Raw genomic sequence first — 7,864 nt, 5'->3', positions numbered from 1 at the left:
TCCCAGTCGGTTTCTAGAAGCAACTCGTTAATGTATTTAAACCACTCGCGTTTCGGCTTCAGATCAGTCTGTGCTGTGCACTCAACGTGGATACACGCTTCTCACTCTCCTGGGAAGAGCTTCTGTGAAGGTATGTGAACATTTTTTTCTTACTCTTTTGTATTTCATAGACTACAAATATTTATTGAGTCACCCATTTTATAGAAATGTATTCTTATTTCTTTTCAATACTTAGAGGTAGGGTAATATTTTTCCCCCTGCTACTGTTTTTGTTTTTCAAGGCTAGAAATGTTTTACTCAATAGCTGTTTTTCTAGAAAACATGCTATTATTTCGTATACTGATATATTTTGTGAAACTTTAACAAATCCTTTTCAACAAAGCAAGATCATGTGATTCACAGCTGGCTAGACACGTCAGTGTAATCGGATCACGATTGTTCCATCATATACTGATATATTTTGTGAAACTTTAACAAATTCCTTTCAAGAAGCCAAGATCTCGTGATCCACAGCTGGCTAGACCCGTCAGTGTAATCGGATCACGATTGTTCCATCATATACTGATATATTTTGTGAAACTTTAACAAATTCCTTTCAAGAAGCCAAGATCTCGTGATCCACAGCTGGCTAGACCCGTCAGTGTAATCGGATCACGATTGTTCCATCATATACTGATATATTTTGTGAAACTTTAACAAATTCCTTTCAAGAAGCCAAGATCTCGTGATCCACAGCTGGCTAGACCCGTCAGTGTAATCGGATCACGATTGTTCCATCATATACTGATATATTTTGTGAAACTTTAACAAATTCCTTTCAAGAAGCCAAGATCTCGTGATCCACAGCTGGATAGACCCGTCAGTGTAATCGGATCACGATTGTTCCATCATATACTGATATATTTTGTGAAACTTTAACAAATTCCTTTCAAGAAGCCAAGATCTCGTGATCCACAGCTGACTCCATTAGTCAGGAAAAACGGATCACGATTTTATCAATCGTATACTGATATATTTTGTGAAACTTTAACAAATCCCTTTCAACAGGGCAAGATCTCGTGATCCATAGCTGGCTAGAGCAGTCAGGATCAATGGATCACGATTGTCCCATCGTATACTGATATATTTTGTGAAACTTTAACAAGGCAAGATCTCGTGATCCACAGCTGGCTAGACTAGTCAGGATTAACGGATCACGATTTTATCAATCGTATACTGATATATTTTGTGAAACTTCTTTAACAAATCCTTTTCAAGAAGGCAAGATCTCGTGATCCAGAGCTGACTCAATCAGTCAGGATTAACGGATCACGATTATTCCATTGTATACTGATATATTTTGTGAAACTTCTTTAAAAAATGAATTTCAAGAAGGCAAGATCTCGTGATCCACAGCTGACTAGACTTGTCAGAATTAACGGATCACGATAGTTCCATTGTATACTGATATATTTTGTCGAACTTTAACAAATTGTTTTCAACAAGGCAAGATCCTGTGATCCACAGCTGACTCCATCAGTCAGGATAACGAATCATGATTTTTTCAATCGTATACTGATATATATATTGTATATTTTGTGAAACTTTAACAAATCCTTTTCAAAAAAGGCAAGGTCTTGTGATCCACAGCTGACTCCATCAGTCAGGATAACGGATCACGATGGTTCCATCTTATACTGATATATATTTTGTGAAACGTTAACAAATGACTTTCAAGAAGGCAAGATCATGTGATTCAATAGAATTGTTCAATCGTATACTGGCATATTCTGATAAAACAACAGAATGATCCAATTTTGAATACGATCCCAATATGTTTTTATAAAATCCATTTCATATTTTGTAAAACGTGAACGACTGACTTTCAAGCTGGCTGCATGGGTGTTTTTTTCGTGGTTTTTCCCCATGTGTAACGTGAATATGAGCCAGTTTCCCTTCCAAAGTCCTCCACGAAGGCATTTCTTAAGGCAAATAGCCCTCAAATGCTTTACCGTCCTCCGAATCGACTTGACCTCTCTCCAACTTCCACGGTGTCATTTGAACGATCGAGTCGGCTGTTGGAAAAAAATGTCTGACAGCTGAAAACAATATCTCCACACACCTTCACAAAACCTCTTTCCAAGAGGAAGAAGCGTGTATTCAGCTCCAGTGCACAGCACAGACTGATTTAAAGCTGAAACGATAGTGGTTTAAATAGATGAGAACCCTCTATAGAAATAATTTGAATATATCTGGTTTTGTGAATCAAGCCGACTGGGAAAAAAATTCTCAGAGCTCAGAAAAAAATTCTGAGATGTTAAAAAAAAAAAATCTTTTTGTTAATTTTTATCATGTCTTCTAGACATGATAAAAATTAACTCCCTTCTCTTTTTGTCTGGGAATGTTGTCTCACTCTTTCTAATAATAGACTATGACTCATTCTTGTGGAATTCTGTTGGGCTTTTACTTTCGATTGGGTTTTGACTTTGTTTCAATTCCCCAGTTATCTATAAAAGCATTCCGCGTTTCACTTCAGATCCGTGTGGGCTGTGGAAGAGGCAACACGTCTCTCTCTTTACCCAATCTCATGATATTCTTTAAGAATTTCTTAGCCATTTGTCAAAGAAGGGGACTATAATTGAAGAATTTATGAATTTGAGAACATGTCACCCATGGCAAATCTAAAATCTTGGAAGTGGATACTGGAAAGCCCCGCTCTGATTATAATTCTGAGTTCTAGCATGGGACATTTTTTAAATCAATAAGCTAAACTATTTTTCTAGTCTCATATTCTCTCGTGACTAGGGTTCCAGATTTGGGTAGAGAGAGACATGTTTCCTCATCAACAGCCCGCACTGTTCTGAACAGAAACGTGGAATGCTTTTATAGAAAAGTGAAGAGGTGAAAGTGAAAGTCGAAAAACGAAATGGGATCGGCTAGGAAAAATTTCTCAGAGCTCAGAAAAAAATTCTGAGATGTAGAAAAAAAAAATCTTTTTGTTAATTTTTATCATGTCTTCTAGACATGATAAAAATTAACTCCCTTCTCTTTTTGTCTGGGAATGTTGTCTCACTCTTTCTAAAAATAGACTATGACTCATTCTTTCTAAGAATAGAATTCCAAGAAAAGATTGGATGAGTCATGGTCTATTTTTAGAAAGTGGGAGACAACATTCCCAGACAAAAGGGGGGTGAGTTAATTTTTATCATGTCTAGAAGACATGATAAAAATTAAGAAAAAGATTTTTTTTTTCATCTTAGAATTTTTTTCTGAGCTCTGAAAATATTTTCCCAGCCGATCTCATTTCGTTTTTCGACTTTCACTTTCAACTCTTCTCTTTTCTATAAAAGTATTTCGAGTTTCTGTTCAGAACACTGTGGGCTGTTGAAAAGGCAACACGTCTTCCTCTCTACATTAATTGGGAATCCAAGATGTTCTTAAGAAGAATTCTTTGAGAATCTCTTAACCTTTCTGAACTTTAGACGAGCTAGCTGGATATTTCTTCATTTCTTTTTCAAGTATGGGTTCAAAGCATTCTTTTAAATAGTTGCAAGTAAGACGTTGTATTATTTTCTGTTGATCATGATTCTATTAAAAAATTTCAATGCCTAATTTTAGGGCTACCTATACCCGGCATGATTCATATGTTTTACTCTACGTTTTAGATGAGACCCTCTCTTAAAAACATGATTTTCCTATTCAAAGTTGAAATGAGTTTCCAAAAGCATGATCCTTTTAAAAAAACATGTGTGTTTGTGTAGGTGTCATGGGACGGTTAGCTTTCTTTCTTACGAGATAGTCATCTCCACGAGATGTGTTTTGGATATCTTCTCCACCCTCTCGTGGTCACTGAAATCTCGTGATGGCTCAAGTGAAAAGGGTTCGTTTATTTTGACTCACAACCACATTATATTTTTTTGGATATCTCCTCCAACGACTCGTGGAACTCTTTTCCCTGAAATGAGGTATGTTTAGCAGCGCACGCCCTCTGAAGTGAAGCTCGGAATACTTTGACAAATCCTGTCGAGTGGATTCTGAAACCATTTTTAAAGGATCTCAGAGAAACACCCATGAAGACGATACCAACGTGTCGTTTTTCAGAAAGCATGAAGGTGGCTCATGGTGAGAGATGAGGTGGTAAAAAAGTTTTTTTCTTAGAAAGTTGAAAAAATGAAGAGTAGTAATTTATTTTTCTGGCCGATGGGTTTGGGTATCGATGCGGAAAAGGAATCTCCAAAGGGGTGGGAAAAAACTTTCCCTTTTCCGAAGAAACATTTTTGGGAGGGAAACAGGCATGGTGTGCCTTTTCACGACACCCGTGTGGCTGAACAACCTATCGGTCACCGGTGATATCTCTGGAAGGACAGAAAAAAAACTATCCACTGTCGTTGTTGGAGTTGTGTTCACTGGAGGCTATTTCTTTCCCTTTTAATTTTCTCTGAGATCCTTTAGAAATGGGTGAGGATGGGTAGCGTGAAGCCGGGAAACCTGAATCAGCAGAACGAAAATCCCTTTGAACAACTATTTAAAAAGTAAATGTAAAAGAGGACCTAACTTTCGTGAAAAGCATTTCTGTGTAGACGAAAGTAGGAAGAGATTTCGAAAAAATATTCTATCCTAGAACGATGAAGTCATTCCATTGAAATCTTCTTCTTTGATCCATCAATAGCTTCGAAATACGAAAAAGAAACATTCAGCTTGTCTAAGGTTCAGGAATCGTAAGAGATTCTTAAAGAATTCTTCTTAAGATCATCATGGGTTCCAGATTTGGGTAAAGAGAGAGGGAGACATGTTACCTTTTCAACAGCCCACACTGTTCTGAACAAAAACGCGGAATACTTTTATAGAAAAGAGAAGAATTGAAAGTGAAAGTCAAAAAACGAAATGGGATCGGCTGGGAAAAAATTTTTCAGAGCTCAGGAAAAATTATGAGATTGAAAAAAAAAAAAAAACTCTTCTTTTTTCTTTATTAATTTGATGTCTTCACTCTTTTGACCTTGTAGAAAGTCAAAAAGTGAAGATATCAAATTAAAAAAGAAAAAAGGAAGGGTTATTATTATTATTATTATTATTATTATTATTATTATTATTTTGACTCAGAATTTTTCCCAGCCGATCCGATTTCGTTTTTTACTTTCACTTTCAATTCTTCTCTTATCTATAAAAGCATTCTACGTTTCTGTTCAGAACAGTGTGGGCTGTTGGAAAGGCAACACGTCAATGTTTTCCCCCTCGACTCGATGAGTCAAACGAGACCTATCTAAAGGGTTATTAGAACGAATTCATACTTGTGTATTGAAATCACTCCAGTTTCGACTTAACATCAGTCTGTGCTGTGTATTCTGCTTGGATACACACTTTTCCCTCCTAGAAACAGCGTTTGTGAAGGTAGGCCATCCATTCTTCACAGCTCTTAGACATTTATTTACAGCTGATTTGATCGACGAGACATCAACTTATTTTTAAGCATCCACTCTCTGTGATCTATGAAAGTTTTTATCGTTTTGTTTCTGTTGAGTCTGTGCTGTAGAGCCTCCAAATGTCTACAAGGGTTCTTATTCTAGAACGTGTGCACTGTTTTGACGTTTCATTTCATAGCTGGGGTGATGGGTGGGTCACCTTCCTTTCAAACTGCACCGTGGAGGTTGAGATGTTAGAAAGTTTCGAGCCTACCTGTTTCATTCATGGGTGAACCACGCTTCGTGAACAAAAGAGGACCCTTCGTGGATCGTCCCTAGGAAAAAAAGCATAGAACGGAAATGGCTAGCCGTCTTTTGTCTATTCGACATTATTCAAAAGGATCTCTACTCCCTTTTTGGTTCGAAGGATGTCTCTACCTGTTGTCTTACGTGTCTAAAGAAATTAGCTTTACAGGAAAGGAGTTGTCTCAGGTTTCTAAAGAAATTAGCTTTTCAGGAAAGGAATGTTACTTGAGAAAAAGGACGAGATAGGTTGAGAGAGGTTTCAAAGAAAAAAAGAGAGATGTCGTTCATTTTTATCATGTCTGAATACATCATAAAAATGAACAAAAAGTATTTATAATATATATTATATAATATATATATTTTTTATTTTTAAAAAATTTTTTCAAATCTCTCAGAAAATATTTTCCAGCTCATCTCAAAATCTCAATACTCAGTTTCGAAAAAAGAGACTGTTTTACTACTCTTCATTTTTTCAACTTTCTAAGAAAAAAACTTTTTTACCACCTCATCTCTCACCATGAGCCACCTTCATGCTTTCTGAAAAACGACACGTTGGTATCGTCTTCATGGGTGTTTCTCTGAGATCCTTTAAAAATGGTTTCAGAATCCACTCGACAGGATTTGTCAAAGTATTCCGAGCTTCACTTCAGAGGGCGTGCGCTGCTAAACATACCTCATTTCAGGGAAAAGAGTTCCACGAGTCGTTGGAGGAGATATCCAAAAAAATATAATGTGGTTGTGAGTCAAAATAAACGAACCCTTTTCACTTGAGCCATCACGAGATTTCAGTGACCACGAGAGGGTGGAGAAGATATCCAAAACACATCTCGTGGAGATGACTATCTCGTAAGAAAGAAAGCTAACCGTCCCATGACACCTACACAAACACACATGTTTTTTTAAAAGGATCATGCTTTTGGAAACTCATTTCAACTTTGAATAGGAAAATCATGTTTTTAAGAGAGGGTCTCATCTAAAACGTAGAGTAAAACATATGAATCATGCCGGGTATAGGTAGCCCTAAAATTAGGCATTGAAATTTTTTAATAGATTCATGATCAACAGAAAATAATACAACGTCTTACTTGCAACTATTTAAAAGAATCCTTTGAACCCATACTTGAAAAAGAAATGAAGAAATATCCAGCTAGCTCGTCTAAAGTTCAGAAAGGTTAAGAGATTCTCAAAGAATTCTTCTTAAGAACATCTTGGATTCCCAATTAATGTAGAGAGGGAGACGTGTTGCCTTTTCAACAGCCCACAGTGTTCTGAACAGAAACTCGAAATACTTTTATAGAAAAGAGAAGAGTTGAAAGTGAAAGTCGAAAAACGAAATGAGATCGGCTGGGAAAATATTTTCAGAGCTCAGAAAAAAATTCTAAGATGAAAAAAAAATCTTTTTCTTAATTTTTATCATGTCTTCTAGACATGATAAAAATTAACTCACCCCCCTTTTGTCTGGGAATGTTGTCTCCCACTTTCTAAAAATAGACCATGACTCATCCAATCTTTTCTTGGAATTCTATTCTTAGAAAGAATGAGTCATAGTCTATTTTTAGAAAGAGTGAGACAACATTCCCAGACAAAAAGAGAAGGGAGTTAATTTTTATCATGTCTAGAAGACATGATAAAAATTAACAAAAAGATTTTTTTTTTTCTACATCTCAGAATTTTTTTCTGAGCTCTGAGAAATTTTTCCTAGCCGATCCCATTTCGTTTTTCGACTTTCACTTTCAACTCTTCACTTTTCTATAAAAGCATTCCACGTTTCTGTTCAGAACAGTGCGGGCTGTTGATGAGGCAACATGTCTCTCTCTACCCAAATCTGGAACCCTAGTCACGAGAGAATATGAGACTAGAAAAATAGTTTAGCTTATTGATTTAAAAAATGTCCCATGCTAGAACTCAGAATTATAATCAGAGCGGGGCTTTCCAGTATCCACTTCCAAGATTTTAGATTTGCCATGGGTGACATGTTCTCAAATTCATAAATTCTTCAATTATAGTCCCCTTCTTTGACAAATGGCTAAGAAATTCTTAAAGAATATCATGAGATTGGGTAAAGAGAGAGACGTGTTGCCTCTTCCACAGCCCACACGGATCTGAAGTGAAACGCGGAATGCTTTTATAGATAACTGTGGAATTGAAACAAAGTCAAAACCCAATCGAAAGTAAAAGCC

Source organism: Stegodyphus dumicola, chromosome 5 (genome assembly GCF_044657685.1).
Source record: "Stegodyphus dumicola isolate Sdum_Otavi_A_Nest chromosome 5, ASM4465768v1".
Classification (NCBI taxonomy): Eukaryota; Metazoa; Arthropoda; class Arachnida; order Araneae; family Eresidae; genus Stegodyphus; species Stegodyphus dumicola.
The sequence above is the reverse complement of the archived record's forward strand: the minus strand, read 5'-3'. Positions refer to the sequence as shown.